The sequence below is a fragment of the Phodopus roborovskii genome, unplaced genomic scaffold, assembly GCF_943737965.1.
Source record: "Phodopus roborovskii unplaced genomic scaffold, PHOROB, whole genome shotgun sequence".
NCBI classification, from domain to species: Eukaryota; Metazoa; Chordata; class Mammalia; order Rodentia; family Cricetidae; genus Phodopus; species Phodopus roborovskii.
The window spans coordinates 4,121,456-4,139,553 of record NW_026126550.1 but is presented as its reverse complement, the minus strand read 5'-3'; the positions used below and the strand labels follow the sequence as shown (position 1 = coordinate 4,139,553).

Below are 18,098 nucleotides of genomic sequence, written 5' to 3'. Positions count from 1 at the left end.
ATGGTCTCTTTCAATCTTATAGCCAGGGGAACACTCTGGGGGAAGTGCCAGTTATGGACCTATTGTATGTGCTTGCTATGTGCATGTTAGGTACTGCATGCATGTGACTCTTTACCACCCATCAAGAACCCAGAAGAGAGACACTCCTGGCTGCAATGCACACAACCCACTGACAAACGCTAAGGATAGACCCCTGATTCATGTATGCACAGACTAGTGCCCACTGATGAAGATTAACCCTTTGTTGCTAAACATACAATCCAGGATTAGTGACTAATCAGGAGGCCAGGGTCAAAGTAATTATATTAAAGCAGTGGTACAGGCCTGTCAGCGGCTGCAGGCAGCACACTGCAGAAGAGTTCCTCTAAAAAGATTGGTGGCAGCTGTCCACACAGGGAGTAAACACCCTGTCTGTCTCTACACACACACCGCAAACATAACCAACACACTGCCGAAAGGTTCCTCCATGCAGAGACCACCCTCCACGGGAATGTGGCCACAGCTGTCCTCACACAGAGCAAATATGCAGAGTTCTTATTTCTTGTGTCTGCATCATCTTACCCATTTCTCTGTATAGCCAGGCTTGAGCTATGATCACCTGAATTAATTATATTCACACTGGTATGTGTAGCAGCCATTCTACCTGGAACAACCCTCCTTGTTCCTCCTCAACCCTTGTGACACTGGGCACTCTCTACTGTAAAACTCTAAATGCTTAAAGAGTGAGATGGATGGCTTGGTACTTCGGCATTAACACACCCGATTTCCTCCAAAGTGCCCCAGTCTTAGTTAAGAACTTTCTGTCTGATTTTGGTGGGAAGAGGACTTGTGACCCTCTCTAGATTCATGGTCACATATTCATTATCAACCATATTCATTATGAACTATTCACATTTTTTCCATGTTTAATTAAACCTTGGACATTCCTTCAAATGACAAACTTCCAATCTTGTGACAGTAAAGAGGTCAAGGTTCTGGCTAGTTGGCTAATTTACTGAAGCTGAAGATACATCCGTAGAACACAACAAATCATACATAGAATTATCATGCAACTTTTTTGTGAGATTGAGGCTTAAATGCTACAATTCATGGGAGAAAGTACCGTGAAGCACAAAGTGGTTCCTAATTATCCTTAGCATCCAGGGAGACAAGCAGTGAACCTTTATCAGGCTGTCCTCTGGATAATGCCACTGTCCCAAGTGCTGAAAATAAAATAATACCTTTGTCAAACAGGAACTTGGGAGGCCACTGAGTACACTATCAGTGGGACATTGTGTACAGGTTCTAAGCTGTTGTGGTCCAGTGTGTCTGGTCATGATTAAAGGAACACCTAATACAGTCAAGATCTAGGATATCAAGAAAGCCTCTAGGAGGAATTTCCTGAAGCTAAGAGGGGTTTAATCAAGAGAAAAGATGGAGAAGTGTGCACTTGCAGGCTGAGTGTGGGAGTAGATGTGCAGTGTGAAGAGAGGGTCTGCAGGAGAACAAGCCAGAGAGATAAAGTAAGGCTTCACTGTTACCAAGCTCAAAGGACTCTCCAAAAGCTATAAGAATAAGATGGAAATAATGCTAAACAAACAAGCCACATACTCTCACTTAGGACTGATGGTCCAGCATGAAATGGTGATTGAAGGAGACAGACTGCTGGCAGGGTGACAACGAAGAATATTGTCATATATTCCAGGGCATAACTCAGACTAACAGGGTCCATGGCAAGGAGTGGCAGGCAAGACAGTAGAAATGGGCCATTGAGAAATACCAGACAGTCCGTAATGACAGACCAACAGACCATTGGGAGATGGTGGGAGGAGGCTGACTGGTGTTGCGATAGAGGCAGATCAAAGGAAGATCAAGCAATTGGGTTTGCAGTTGGGTCTGATGGTGCCATTCACAAATGGGCAGGAAAGTGAGACAGCAAAGTAGCTGAATAAGAAAGTATTCAGGCAAAAGATGTGAATCCAGGATACAAACTTCATCTTACTTAGGTTTAAATTATATCTCCAAACTCAAATGTGGCTAAGGTGATAAAAGAAGACATGTTTCCTTCTGGTAAATCTACAATAGTTCATGTCTCTGGATATTCATGAGATACCAAGTCACTAAACATAACTTTTTGGGCACAGCAAAGCACCTGACTTGTCAGCACACAGTGTTGGCAGGAGCATTCTCTTCTGAGTTAGTTTCCTCATCAGAGACCCTGTGACTTACTAAGCTCACAGATTTAACGATCATTGAGAAAAATTCAACCAGTTAGTTTTGTTATGAAGCTTCTTAGGATCCATGAGTCCAGACCAGAACTCCTGACACTCTCCCTGCCTGTTCTGTTTTCCCTAGTTAGTCTGAAAGTGTAAATGTGGCTATCTGTCAGCAGTGAGATGACACCCTTTCCAGGAGAACTCCTGAGCAGATTGTCACCAGCACATAACACCACCCCATCTCCCTTGGGCTACCGGACCAAGCATGGTGTCTCTTAACCATTTCTAGAGGGGACATGATAGCCAGGGACTGGGTTCAGAGATGAGTGCTGCTTACTAATGTCCCTATTAGAACGAGAAGACAGAATTGTGCCCAGCTGCTTCCCTGTAGAGTAAGTCACATGACTTTCCCAGACTTAGTCTTGTTATTGCAGTTTGAAAATGGGGGTTAAGTAGTTCTGACATGGCAATTTGTCTGGCGTATCTCCCAGGCCACTATTTCATATATGTCAATAACTGCTACATAACCTGGGGGACAGCTTGGTGGTAAGGTACTTGCTATGCAAAAATGAGGACCTGAGTTCTATATCCATCATTCATAAAACAAACAAACAAACAAGCAAACAAAAAGCCAGGCATGGTAGTACATGTTCATAATCCCAGTACTGGGGGGTGGAAACAGATTGATCCCTGTGGCTTGTTGGATAATCAGCTTTGGCTATTCCATAAGCCCCATAGCTGGTGAGAGACCGTCTCATAAACAAGGTAGAGTTGGGACTGGATAGATTGTTCAGGAGTTAAGAGCCCTTATTGCTCTTGCAAAGGACCTGGGGTCAGTTCCCAGACCATATCAGATGAGTCACAACAATTTGCAAATCTAGCCAGTAGCCAGAGTGTATGATACCCTCTAGCCTCCACAGGCATCTGCATATGCCTGATTTACATAAACTTACACGGGCACACATACACATAAATAAAAATAAGGCTTTGGAATAAAAACAGAGTAGAGGACACTGGGAGAACAACCCATGAGACTGACCTCTGGCCTCCATATGCATATAGATGCACAAATGCAGGTATACATATACACATTCATACATGTATATATACATGCACACACATGCACACATTTATACACATAGATATACATGTTTGTGCAAGTACATAGGCACACATGTATACACATATACATTCATGTACATGCACACACATACATACACACGTGTGTGTATACACACACACAAATCCCCACAAGCTAGTGATGACTGTCCTTAAAAAGTAGGATGCTAGAAAATCATGTATTTCACATAATTTAGTACAGACTTTGTGGATCTGATTTAATTTTTTAAAGTGAAAAGCAAGAGACTACATATCCAGGAGACCTGGTTTAGGGTTTAGTCATCTTGGTTAGACTGTATCTCAACAGGCCTTCGGGCTGTGACAGGAAGCAGCTATGAATCATACCTGTCTGTTCCAGGTCACATGTTCCTATTGTCTACATTATCCTTAAAGAGGTTTTCCCAAACCAGATTTAGTCTCAAGACACTATTGAAGAAAAGTGAATTAGTCACTCTTGCATTGTTTCTAAGGCTGTGTGTCCCATTCACAAATAAAACTAGAATTACTCTGTTCACATAATAGTTAAGATTGCTGGTTTCTCATTAATATTAATTTTTGTAAGATTTAGCACATAAAACAATAGCTGGCAAAAGTGAGTAGTCAAGATGTAGAATGAATGAATGAATGAATGAATGGAGTAACAGCTTTAGAGGCAACACAGTCCTTTAAAACACACAGAGTTGTGCATCCTGTTGTTGATCCAGTATCCTTAAACAAGAGATATGCCGCTCCTGGAGATAGGGAGATAACTCACTGAGTAAGGGTGCTTGCTATACATGTATGAGGAGCTGAGTTTAGATCAACAGTACCCATGTGAAAAGCCAGGCATGGCCACACCTGCCTAGAATTCCAGCACAGAGAGATAGAGCCAGGCAGACCTTCAGAACTCACTGGCCAGCCAGTCTAGCCAAAATGAGGAACTAAATATTCAGTGAGAGATCCTGCCTCAGAGTGACAGGGCAGAATATCTAATATCCCCTTCTGGCTTCTGCACACACAAGCTCACACACCTGCACACACATGTGACCATAACTCCAATTCCAGAGCACCCAACTGTGAGGACAGCCTCTGGGAGAGTAGAGGTCATCAAGATACAGACCCCATGTGCTTCAAGGCAGTATTGACAAGGTGAAGCCACCACCTTGAATGGAGAGGGTCTCTCTGCCTCCTTGGGCCTCTGGGAGGCTTGTGGAGGCCCAACCCTGATCTTTAGAACAGCCAAGAAGGGGGCTGCATGGTTCTTTCCAAGGGAAACTGGTAAGACCTGACAGTTGTGTTCTTACAAGTGTGTCCAGCTGGGAAGAGAGAAATGAAGAGCATTCTGCTATTGCTGCAGTTTAATCCAGACACCACTCTCTTGGATCTCCCTCATGCACAATTCCTCTTTTGGGGATACTCATAGGCTTGGGGAATGCTTGCACTTCCCTTTGTTGCCATATACCTGGCCTTCTCTATTTCTTCCCAGTCATACTCAACAGTCTTCACATCTATGAAGCAGGTAGTGGTGGGACAGCGATAAGTAATCCCCACGTTTCTCTGCACACCCAGGTCACATGCAGGAGGCCCCAGCAGACCTTGTCTGGGCATGCCATGCATGCGGGTATAGCAGAACTCTAGCAGTACACACAACAAATTTACAAAGCATTTGTACAGTAGAGACAGTGAAGCCCATGCCACAATTTTACTACTGTGATTAAACAAAACTTTAAAGTGTCAATCCCTTAGTGTAGAATGCAACACACAGTATCACTCAATAAATGTGAGTGAGCCAAGATTGGACAGGTGTTGGTGGTGTCACTTCACAGCACCCATGATGCAAAACCCAGCTCAGGATGTTCCATTTTCTGTCCCTTACTGAGGCTGTCCTATCTGGCATCTGATAAGGCACATAATTGACTAGTTTAGATTTTTGTTTTACTTCACATGTCATGTTCTGAGTATTGAATTTGAATATAATTGCAATGGGTCAGACTACCTTTTTAAATTTTTTATCAAGTATGCAGGTTTGAGAGCGGGGTGACAAGAATGTTATATGTAAATTTATGCAAATAAACATGCTAATGAACCTGCACCATTACAGTATACTTTCAGTAAGTGTGAGGGTTGTCACCCTGTCACAGGGCAGTCCACCAGAGAGTTTGTGCAGTATTGTAAGCTCAGTATGATTTAGGTGTATCTTCCCTGATTATTATTATTCTCCAAATCTTCCACACCATTCCTGGGGATGACAAAAATCTCACTGGTGGTCTTCCAACATGTTGTGTCTTTTCTTTCTTTTTTATTGTTGTTTATTTATTTATTTATTTATTATTTTACATGTCGATCCCAGTTCCCTCACACTCACTCCCTCCCTCCCTCTCTTCCTCCCTCCCTTCCTCCCTCTTACCCTCTCTGCCCCCTCACATGCACCCTGACCACCCTCCCCTCCCATCCCCCCACCCCAATTCCACATGTAGGGCAATGCCATCCAGGTGGGATCATGTAGATCTGTCAAGTCATTTGAAATAGGGACTAGGACTTCTCTCCTATCCCTAGATTAAGGTAGTATCCCTCCATGGGGGATGTGTTCACAAGGTCCTTTTGTGCACCAGGAATACATCTTAGTTCCACTGTCTGAGGTCCCTTAGACTGTTCAGTCCTTCTGGCTGAGACCCATCTTCAGGGGGGCCTGAGTCAGACCCATGCTGGATTCCCAGCTATCAGTCTGGGGACCCGTCAACTTCTCCTTGTTCAGGTCAGCTGTCTCTATGTGTTTCTGTAACCTGGTCTTGTCCTCTTCCTCTGCATCTGGATTCTAGTTCGACTCAGTGTTTAGTTATGGGTGTTTGCTTCTGTTTCCAACAGGTACTAGATGAGGACTCCATGATGGTGGATGAGTTAGTTGTTGATCTCACTATCCGGAAGGGCATTTATGGTAGCCTTTCCATGTTGCTCAAATTGTTAGTTGGCCACAGTCTTGTAGGTCTCTAGACCTTTCTGTGGGTTCAATTTTCTCTTCAAACCAATAATGGCTCCCTCTTTTATGTTCTCGTTCTCTCTCTCTCTCTCTCTCTCTCTCTCTCTCTCTCTCTCTCTCTCTCTCTCTCCTCTCTCTCCTGACTTCTATTCCTACCCTGACTTAATCTTCCTAGTCTCATGTGCTTTCCTCTCCTCTCCTTCTCTTTCTCCTACTTCTCTCTCCATTCACTGCCCTCACTCACTTCCCATGTGATCTGGGGGACTTGTCCCTTCCCCCTTCTGTGAGGGACTTTATATGAATCTCTTAGAATACACCTTGTATCCTAGTTCCTCTGGTGGTGTGAATTATAGTCTGGTGATCCTTTGCTCTAGGTCTAAAATCCATATATGAGCGAGTACATACCATGTTCCTCTTTTTGTGACTGTTGTGTCTTTTCTATGTGGAAGTGAGCTTATAAATTTATGCCTACTAATTTGGAAGTCAGTTTCCATTCAATAAATAGTATTGGATGTTCTAAGGGTACATCATGCTAACCAAACACAAGGGAGCCCTTCCATTGGAGGACAGAAAGCCACTGAACCTGAGAGCCATGCCATGAATGGAACCTGCATCCCAGGCTAAGACTATGGTGGGTGGCTGTCAGCATGAGGGACTCTTGTGAGACTTTATGGAAGAAAATCTAATGCAGACACACAGCCCTGGGATCCCCTTGTTCTACTATGTCCAGGGAGGCACAGCCGTGGGCTCATTCTTTTCTACTATGTCTAGGCAGGCACAGCCCTTGGTTCACCCTGTTCTACTATGTATGTCCAGGCAGACACAGCCCTGAGTTCACCCAGTTCAAGGAGGCACAAGCAAAACTTACATAGACTATTTGACACATCCTCCCTGCACTGCCTGATATCAGAACTGTCAATTGTTCTATATGTTGGGTGTCTGTATTTAATTTAGAATCAAATGTGCCCACCCTGAAACAAACGACAGGCATTACATGATGTAGACTCCACAGAGACTGGAAGGCAGGTAGAGTATAAGGATGAGCAGAAAGACTCTTCTCTGCAAGTTCATGCAGCTTCAAGAAAAGGTGACTGAGGAAATGTGGGTGACTCAGACTTGGCTAGAGGATTGGTGGATAGGATATGAGAGACCCTGGGCAGGAGCCCAGTGAGCACCTAGACTGGATCTAAGGGTAGAGCCTGGAGGGCAGGGCTGAGGTGTAAGGCCTACAGAGCAGTGCATGTGGGTGTTGGGAGATGAGGCCTGGGCTAGAGGTGAAGTCTATGGACTGACCCTTGAAATCCAGGGTAGAAAATTTGATGAGGGCTAAGTAGGCATGGAGAGAAAGCTCCATGAGTTATCTAATTAGAGAAAAAAGTTGAATTAATGGATTAAATAAAGCTGCCACAGTTGAAAGTGCAGACTTAAGACAAGAATTTTGGGATCACTTTGATCTGTGAACAAGGGTAGAGAGAACAGCTTAAAGATTATCCAAGGGGACACTACCTCAGCCAAAGCAGAAAGGGACTTTAAGAACAGAGGGCAACCCATTCCAGCAGACACCATGGAAGGGTTACTTTTGAGAAAATGTTGCTAGGAAGACTTGTGGCAGAAGGTAGATAAAATATGATAATTTTTAGATTACAGTCATGGTAAAAAAATTCAGAATTATTTGAAATTGGCATTTGTTTGGGGGGAGTATTTTAAAATACATGTAAAATATCTTCTCAAAAGAAAATCCAAGATTTCAAGATACATATATATATACATATACATATATACATATATATACATATATATATATATATCACACACACACATATTGACAAAATAATTCTACCCACAAGTTTTGTTTTAATCAAGGGTCTTTAAAATTAGTCAACTTACAAAGGTTCCTTATACCATAAGTACGGTGCAACTTACCATACTGTCCATTTCTCCCAAAAGTTACCCTCACCTCTCAAATGCTTTATTTGGAAATGGTGTTGGGGTTTGGGGTGAAATGATAAGTTAGCAGGGGTGTAGTTCACATTCCTGCCTCTGGGTCATGCAGCCCAAGCCTCTCCAACAAGGCCACACCTCCTAATAGTGCCACTCCCTATGATCTTTTGGGGGCCAAATACATTCAAGCTGCCACAATTGCCATCCCTCAGCTCCTATCAGCTTATCATCTATAGATGTGGATGACTCTATGCCTTCTCCCTCTTAGGACTTGTAGAGCGGTCAAACAACTCAGTTCTGACTAATTCTTCAGGCCAAGGGGAAGGTGCATACTGGCCTCTGAAGACACCCCATGATGAGAAGCCTCTATGGGAAAAAGGAGATTTCACATCAGCCTCAGCTTTCAGCCATAACAATAAGCATACCACCATCAGGCTCATGGTCACCATGTGGCCATGACCACTTGCACCTCCAGTTAAACAACAACCCCCCCCACACACACACACAAAGAATCATCTTCAATGCTGCCTGAAAGCAGACTGAAAATAAGCCTGAAACAAAGAGAAGGGTTTTCACAGGCAGTATAGTGCCTTTGAGGGAGAGGATAGAGAGTGACATCAGTGACTTCAGTGAAACTCCTGTAGCAGACTTGATGGTCACCAATTGTGTGCAGTTTAACCCTCCTGTGTCCATGGATCCTGTAGGAACCATTCTAGAGCTCTTCAGGGCTGACTCCACCTGAAGGGACTGTCTGTCCCAGGCCTCATCCCAGCAGCTGATAGTAGCCAGCAGGCTTCAGCCTCTGGCTTGGAAAAGCACCCTCTGACCTCCACCTCTATCCTTGGCTATTCTTACCATGCATTTGCCTGAGTATCCCTTTTATAAGAGTACGTGCTGCACCTGATTAGGAACTGCCTCAGTTCCTCGTGGCCTCATCTTAACTAATTAAATCTAAATTCACTCAGTCCATGCTGCCATAATAACATGTTCTGAACAGACTGTAAGAAATGTGCTTTCTCATCATTCTGGAACCTGGGAAGTTCAAATTCGGAGGCTCAGTAGGCTGCTTATCTGATGAGAGAAGACTTACTGGAATTCCATGCAGCAGAAGGCCAACAGCAAATGGAATCTCACTGTCATGGCCAGTTATATCCCAAAGACCCTCTACCTTATTTATTATCATCTCTGTGTCTGGCTTCTGCATCAGTTTCCTTTTCAATGTTGTGACCCAATACCTGACAAGGAGAAACTTAACGAGGGGTGGTGGTGGATATTTTGGCTTACAGTTTGAGGATATTAGCCATCATGGCTAGAAAGGCATGATGGGACATAATGAAGGGAATCGCTGGTCACATGATACCAACAGTCAGGAAACAGATAATGATACCAATACCCTGCTAGCTTCCTCCCTTTTATTTGGTCTGGGATGGTGCCTCTCACACTTAGGGTGGATCTTCCCACTTCAGTTAACCTAAGCTAGATGATCCCCTATGGGCATGTTCAGAGGTTTGTCACTTAGGTGATTTGACAATATTAATCATCACAGGTTCTAACATGAATAGTCAAACCATTGCAGACTGAATCCCAAGTAGGGCTACTTTGAAATACTGGGAGAAGAACTTCAACAAGGGACAGAGCTGAGCCCATCACAATAAGGCTTGATAGAATGTTGTCTGTCTTCCTTTTGCAGTGTAGGAGAATAGCCCAGCATCTCTCAGAACCAACTTTTCTTTTCCAGATGATGGAGAAAAAAAATGTCTAGTTCTAAGTTATATCAGTCACACATGGTCTCTGGGTCCTGTGGACAGCTCTTGGGCAGTAGAAGATAAAAATGTTCCTGCTGGCTTTAGGTCACAGGTCAGCAGGTGACTTCCTCCTGCCACATTTGACTCATCTGACCAAATCTACTTACAGGCTGGAACTCAGTGATTTCCAGAGGGCAAAATCAGAACAAAGGTTTGACATTCGGTTGTAGCATTCTGCAAGCCTGTCTGGCCCTGAAGGTCTGGCAGTCTGACATGTACAAGGGGAAAGATTGAAATCTCTACCAATAGCTATTCTGATATCACTTAATGATTGAGTTTCTGTTTCCTTTTATTTAAAAACTTTAAAGTTAGTGTCTAGGAACTATGATGGTTAGTCAAAGAAGGTGGACTACCCTGTAAACTAAAGGACATTTACTTCTGTAGGGTAGATGCTGACCTACCTAATATTAGTCTGTTTGCATAGTGCCATTTTGAGGATGTCTCCAGGTCCACCAGGATACATGTTTTTCTCTGTATGCAGAAAAGAATCTCAAGTGTTCTCTGGCAGAGATCCTCTCTCATCTTGGAAGAAATCCTACCCACTTTTAGTAGCTGTGTGTCTGTGGGGTTGCCAGGGCAAAGTCAGGGCATATTTAACCAACATTCTGAGGCTATTCCATCTGCAGCCAACAAGGGTGCCAATGTGCCGGGGTGAGATGAAGACATCTGCCTGATCAGCCTTGTGAGCAAATGCTCCACCCCACGGAGTTTGGCCAGTTCTGTGCCTGCTCTCACACACACACACACACACACACACACACACACACACACACACTCACTCACACACACACAATTGTTTTTGGAATGACAAGTTATTTAAATGTTCATCCCCTGCTTTCAAGCATTATGTCCTGGCCAAGCAGGAATCCAACATACTTATAGAACAGTAAATGCAAGCCAATAAGAACTATGCTGCCTTACCCCATCTAGGCAACTCCAGATCAGCGGGGTCTCAGTGAAGTGAATAAATGACCTGTTTCCTAAGGACTGTGTCCCAGTCTACTCTGCGACTTACCAACTGTTTTTCAGAATGTTCCAGACCAGGCAGTGGGAGTCTGCTTAAAAATAAATTATATCACTCGTTCTCCTGCTTAAAATCCTATATCAGGCCCCTGTGATGCTCAGAATGAGTCCAGGCTTGTCCTGGGATGTCAGAATCAAGGTTGATGTGGCTGCCTGTCCTCAACCTCTTCTTGACCAGGGTCCTGCACTCTGAGAACTCCAAGCTAACCACTTTACTTTCTTATCCTGTACCCAGAACCTCTTCCTCTTGGACTGTATATTTTCTGTTTCCTCAGTCTGGACGTTTCTTTGCTGGTTTCTTACTGGGCTTATCTGTCACTTCCTTCCAGGGTTACCCAAGTGTTACAATTCTCTTCCTTAGGATGTTTGTCACCCAGGAGGCCCTGCCAGCCAAAGTATCCCATCCTGGCAGCTGTCCATCCAGCCTCTGCATTAACCTAGTTTCCTGACTAGTGAAGTCTGAACCGGTATCTGTTATTCCAAGGCTTCCCTTTTGTGAAAGGGCCATCCCAGGACAGTGCTGCTATGCTCACTGGGACTGTGCCTACTGGCGAAGTTCCTAGTTTATATCCACCCCAAATAAACTTTGGCTAATTAAAGATGCACATTTTTAATTCATATATTACACAAAAATTAGGAGAAATCCTGGAGTCTTTTACCATAGAGAAGAAAAAATAATCTTCTTAGCTACAGCACAAGAGGTTGAATTAATGAGAAAATAAAACAGTGATGAATGTAATTAGGTCAAAGTTCAAATTTTTGGTATGAGAAATCTTTATTTTAAAAGTTCATGAACTGTTGACAGATTTCAGGAAAGACCTGATGGATAATTCAAAAACATCTGCAATGGCATATAACAACAAAGGAAAGTAGGGATCCAGCAGGGAGGTCAGAGGAGAATACAGAAATGCTAGCAATGCTGGTACAAGCAACCAGAATGATGAGTGTGTCCATAAAACAGCAGTGGAGTCTATAACACCAAAGTATTGGAAAGGGGGCTGGGAAACATGGAATTTCTCATGCTTTTGGTGAGTTACGACATGTGATAGGCAACTCTTCAGCATCTGTTAAATTGTGTACTCTGTCCCTGCAATGTATAAGGCCATGTGCACAGGTGACACAGAAAGAATTATTTGAGATGGCTCTGTGTGTAACATATGTGCTTGCAATGCAGGCATAAGGACCTGAGTCTGCATCTCAGAATCCACATAAAAACCCAGGTGTGGAGGCACAAGCCTGTAATCTCAATGCTAAGAGGAGGAGCTCAGGCAAGGCCTTCAAGTTCACTAGCTGGCTGGATCAAATGGAGAGTTTCAGATTCAGTGAGAGATCCTGCTGAAAGGAAGGAAGGAAGGAAGGAAGGAAGGAAGGAAGGAAGGAAGGAAGGAAGGAAGGAAGGAAGGAAGGAAAGAAGGAAGGAAGGAAGGAAGGAAGGAAGGAAGGAAGAAGGGAAGGAGGGAGGGAGGGAAGGAAGGAACAGAAAGCAAAGTGCAACTGAGGGAAGCCACCTGACATAGACCCCCAGATTCCATATATGTATGCATGCCCATACATATGTACTACCACCCACATATATGTTCACAAACTTACCAATAGCATAAACACAGAGTGAGAAGAGAGAAAGAAAGTGGAAGAATTTTATGAAAACATTTTGTATTTAGTATGGAAATCCCCAATACTACATTGTATGTATAGGTCCAAACACCACCTGTAACCCTTAGATTTTACATGACAACAATCTACCATTTAAAAATAAATCTGTGGGTTAACAGTACTTGTTGCTCTCAGAGGACCAAGTTTATGTCTCAGCACTGACATCAGGCAGCTCTCAACCTGCAATTCTTACTCCACAAATTCACACACACACACACACACACACACACACACACACACACAAATGCATGCGCATGTGCAAACACATGTACATATAAATGAATAACATAATAAACCTTTTAAAAGCTTTATAAAAGTAAATTAAGAATATAAACATTGTTCTATCCATGGGCTAAAGCCACAGTGTGTAGTCCTTCTATTGCACATGCTTATGTGTCTTCATCCCTGTTTGCTTCTCCCTCCTGGGTACCATCAAGATAGTAAAGAGACCCACTATGTGCCAGCCTCTTCCTATAATCCTAGGAAACAACCAACTGTGTGTTCCACCATAGGTTTAATTGGTATATGAGAAATGAACAACAAGTTTAAATATGAAAACAGAATCTCTTTGTGAACTCAAAGGTACTGTATACCATGAGGGACTGGCATGTGTGGACTCTGCATGAAAAAGAAACTGTCATGTGTGCTTTTGTATATATGGTAGAGACGTGCATCAATCTACCTGTGAGAATGGGTGTAAAGTACAAATAGCAGGCGTCTGTCATAAATTGGGTTAACATGTTCTTAGTACTCTCTGTAGAAGTGGGCACTTGCAGAAAATAGTGCTTTAAATTCTCGCTTTAACTTTGAAGAATGTGTAAGTATACGACCTCAGCACAGGAGCTCCAACACTCACACAGCTAACTAACAGACATGGCGTCTCCTGTGAGGCCCCCTGAACTGGCTTTTGTCACTCAGCACCTGCCCAAACACAGCAGTCTTTGCACCAGTGTACCAAAAAAGCACCTCACAAAATGTCCAGTCTCAGCTCAGAGCTAACACTTGGGTGTTAGCATTGAGAGATGGTCCTTCTCGCTTCCTAATCATGACTGTTGCTCCTCAGGAGTGCGATACCAGCTCAAGTGGATTGTGAATGAACACAACACAAGTCTATCCTTCCAGATGCCTAGGATGTGCTGCTGGGTTTGTGTTTGTAATGCCTTTACCTGAGACTTTGAGTGACACAGCCAGCCTCCTGCCAGCTCCAGCTCCTGACCCAGTGACCTGCTTGCCCTGCCACAGTTGGACACTAGGTGGAGAAAAAGAAAAGAAACTTGGTCATTAAGGTCTTCAGGAGCTCAGCATGCTCCCCCAGCACTTGTGAATGAGGCCCTGTTCTCGGCCACAGGAAACACAATGTCCCAGAGTTAGCAAGGAAACCTTGGGCAACTTTTATTTATGTAAGACCAACATGCTTCCAGAATGGGCTCTGCAGAACCTTTGTTCCAAGTGTTAGAATTGTGGTGTAGAAAGAAAAAGTGCAGTTGGCAGCTTATCCCAAACACCACCCTCAACAGAGGGCTTTTCAGTCTTGGAGACTCCACTGGATGCTGTTCGTTTCCAGGAGAGTGACGTAAAGTCTTTTGCATTTGTATTTGAATGTGAAACTGAGTTTCCTGAGAATATCCTGTGATACCAGCATTTCATAGGACAGTCATGAAAACATGCAAGCAGGCACGCTCAGGAGTTCTGATTTGAGGTGCTTAGACATAATGTGCTACCGAGAAGTCCTCAGTCATGAGCACAACCAAGATACTCACCCAGAATATAAACTGGCTAATAGTTGTGCCCAAATCCCAGTTCTGCCTTCTAGTAGCAGGTATTTCCTGAAACATCCTCCATTAACTTCTCAGAGATGGAGCTAAATCCACTAGCTGACAGAGGGATGTGTGCCACATTCACAGAGGAATGTCAACATGAAAACAAAATCAAGGGTATAAAGATGTACAGTGGTTCTCTGCTTCCTGCTTGGCATCTCACACATGCTCTGCCATCATGATTTACCAAGGTACATTGGGCCAAACATCCCACATGTACTAAGTCCACTGGAATCCTGACCCAAAGCCAATCTTCTCCCTGGTAAGTTGTTTCTGGCAAGAACACTACAGAAATCAGTACCAGACAATACCTGGCCACATAATTCTTAAACCTTTGGAACCGGTAGGAAGAATTTTCAACAATTGGAAATGTAATCGGAAAAAAAACACTAGGATGCCACAGGCACCTTCATGGACTAATGTGCTGGATATTTGGTAGACAAGAAAGCTGGTAACACCAGCCCAGTCCAGATTGTGCTCAGAATATTTCGGCTGAAAACAAGGGCTATGTTGAGAAATCTAGTGAGCAGCTATGAAAGGTTCAATTTGGCAAAAGTTTGTTTTTGCCATGTCCTAAAATCTTCTAGAAAATTTTTCAAGAAAACCCAACCTTTAGATTATGGTGGGTTATGTCTAGCTGCTTTAGCCATATTTATAGCGAGAATAAGGAGCTGAAAAAAATCTAACAGAAGAATATGGAAAGCATACAATCTAGCCAGAAACTGGACAAAGACCGTTTGGTTATTCAAGTGACTAGCACTGTTCAAGATAATCTAGCACTTTGCTTTGAAACAGTACAAAAGATGCCTCAGAAGCATCTCAGGAATCGGCCAGACCCCACCCATTACAGGTTCATGAGGAGTGCAAAAGACAGAGAAAAGTGACCTGCCAGGACATTCTGGTCACACAAGGCCATTTAGAGAAACATTGTCTTGACTCCAGTCATCCAGACACTCTCACACTGCTGGTGCAGGGGAGCCTAAATATCATTTGAGCCCATGACAGACATTTGCATCATCTATATGAAGCTAGTTTTGGAGACAAGGGCATGAAGGTCCCACTGTATCACAAAGGAAGGCCTGGAGGACCAGGCAATGTGCAACAGGGTCAGAGACCCTTCAGGTAAAACTTCAGAGAGTAATGCAGTTGCTTAAAGCCTTAGCTACAAGTGGAGACACAGGATACTAGTCATCACAGGAGCATAAAACATCTGCCAAGAAAATTCACAGGTACTGAGTAGAGCTATCCCAAGACAGGGACCATATGGTCAGCAAATGGCAAAGCCATTAGGGACAAGCATGTTCAAGCCTGCTACAGCTCATATCATGACACTTTGTGCCCTCTATCCTAGTCATGAAGCTAACTTATCTAGTGTTTGTCATGTAGTATTTCTGTTTCAAACAACTCTCACTCTTTCTTAACATGTTCCTGAATCCATCATTTTTGGAATGGGGATATTTATTTCAAATCATTGCATATTATAAATATTTAATTTAAATTTTTTTTCACAGGATCTCTCAGCTGTAAGTTTGCCTTGAGTCTGAAAAGGGACTTGAAATTTTGACTTGTGAACAATATTGGAACTTCTTGGAGATGAACTAAATGCATTTGACATTTTGAGATGCCCATGAGTGTTTGGAGCCAGAAGAAAGAACTTGTATGATTTGAATATGAAATGCCACCCTTGGGCTTACGTCTTGGACACTTGGTCCCTAGTAATTAGAACTATTTTGGGAGGTTCTAGAAACCTTGAGTATCAAGGCCTACCTAAAGAAAGTAGGGTGTGTGTGTGTGTGCATGTATGCATGTGTGTGTGTGTGTGTGTGTGTGTGTGTGTGTGTGTCTTTAAAGGTTATACTGAGACTTCTAGTCTCTGTGTCTCCCAACACTCTCTTACCCCCTGCCCTCTTTCATTTCTGGTTAGCCATGCAGTCAGTAGCCTCCTCCATCTCCTTCTGTCCCCACTGTCATATTCCCAATAACCCCTGAGACCATGAGGCAAAATAAATATTTCAATTATTAAAAATGCAGCCAGCATTTTGGTACACACCCATAATCCAGGTATTCAGGAAGTAGAGGCAGAAGAATTGTGAAATCTAGGCCAGCTAGATCTGCAGTGTGAATTCCAGATTGAGGTGAATGGGCCATCTAAGTTACATAGCAAGATCCTAAGAAAGAGGAGAGGTGGGAGTGGAGAGGGAGAGAGAGGGCGGGATAAAGGTGGAGAGTAAGAATAAGAAATGATTAAGAATAAAGAAAAAATGATCATGAAGCTAAGAATGAGTAGGTTAGTAACAACTGATAGGATCCAACCTATTTCCATGAAGATGGCTCTAATTTATGTCTCCAGATAGACTTGAGTCATAGTTAAATAGAGTAATACAAAGATTCCAGGTATTCAGGGCATAAACCCTTGGGGGTGGTATTTCATACTAAAAGCATAAGTTCCTCCCCTGGCTTCCAAAAATCCATGGACACTTTGAAATGTCAAGTGCATTTAGCCTATCTCCAAGAATGCCCCCAATCCTAACAGTTCCAACATTGTACACAAATCTAAATTCAACACATTAAGATGAGGGACACAGTTAATTAGCCTCCTTTTATGCTCAGAATTTAATATCATTCAGACTATGTATTCAATATTTGAGGCCACCTCAAAAGCAATAACATTGTTAACACAGTATCTAAAGAAAGCTTGGAAGCTAAAAGCAAATGCATATTCTAAAACTTGACCTCGGTGTGACAGATATTGTCAACATTTGTTTTCCTGCAATTATTCATTTATGCCTTGTGAGTTGGTTATATTCATGTTACAATTGTATACCCCAATAGTCTTTTCCCTTATAGTGTGCACTTATAATTTGCTGTTGCAAGATTTTCAGGGGGAGTCATAAAGAAGTATTTACTTATCCCAGATAGAAAGGCTACTTAACAGACCAAAGAAAAGACTCCATCCAAGTCCAAATTGTTGAACCAGTGAGTCTACTGGGTTTTTTTCAGTGATATAGGTAACTTAGAAAGACATATGTACCACTGAAAAGTCCCAACATCTTCTGTAGCTTTCCATGATAATTGCATGGTGTCATTGTGGGGATAGTCATGTCATGCCTGAAAGCAGCAAGTCCATTGTGTTATACACTACTGTATTAATTTATAAAAATATGGATATAGTATTTCTTGGGATATATACCGGAATGGTGGGTTTTTGGGCTCAGGGATTGGTGGGTTTTAGAGCTCAGTGATTGGTGGGTTTGGGTCTGTTTTAGAACCCAGCATTGGATTCAGACCTTTTATTGGGTATTTTCTGTCACTTCATTTAACTCACTGAGCAGTCTAGCAGGAGGGTATTTGTGGTGATTGAAATAAGAATTGTCCTCCATAGGCTCACATTTGAACACTTGGTCCCCAGTTGGTGGAGCTGTTTTGGGGGAGGTTATGAAGCTTTAAGGGGGTGGAGCCTTGCTGGAGGAAGGGTGTCACACTGGGGGTGGGCTTTGAGAGTTCATAGCCACACCCACCTTCCAGCCCATTCCCCTGCCCATTCCTCTACTCTCTCTGTGTGGCTGAAGGTGTGATATCTCAATTTCCT

At 43.1% G+C, this 18,098-nt stretch overlaps 1 protein-coding gene across 1 annotated transcript in view; it reads left to right on the top strand.

Annotated features, from left to right (window-relative positions):
• The window catches only part of Myt1l (myelin transcription factor 1 like), a 259,766-nt gene that overhangs the window by 98,084 nt on the left and 143,584 nt on the right, over positions 1–18,098 (top strand). The gene's annotated exons all lie outside the window — the stretch shown is intronic.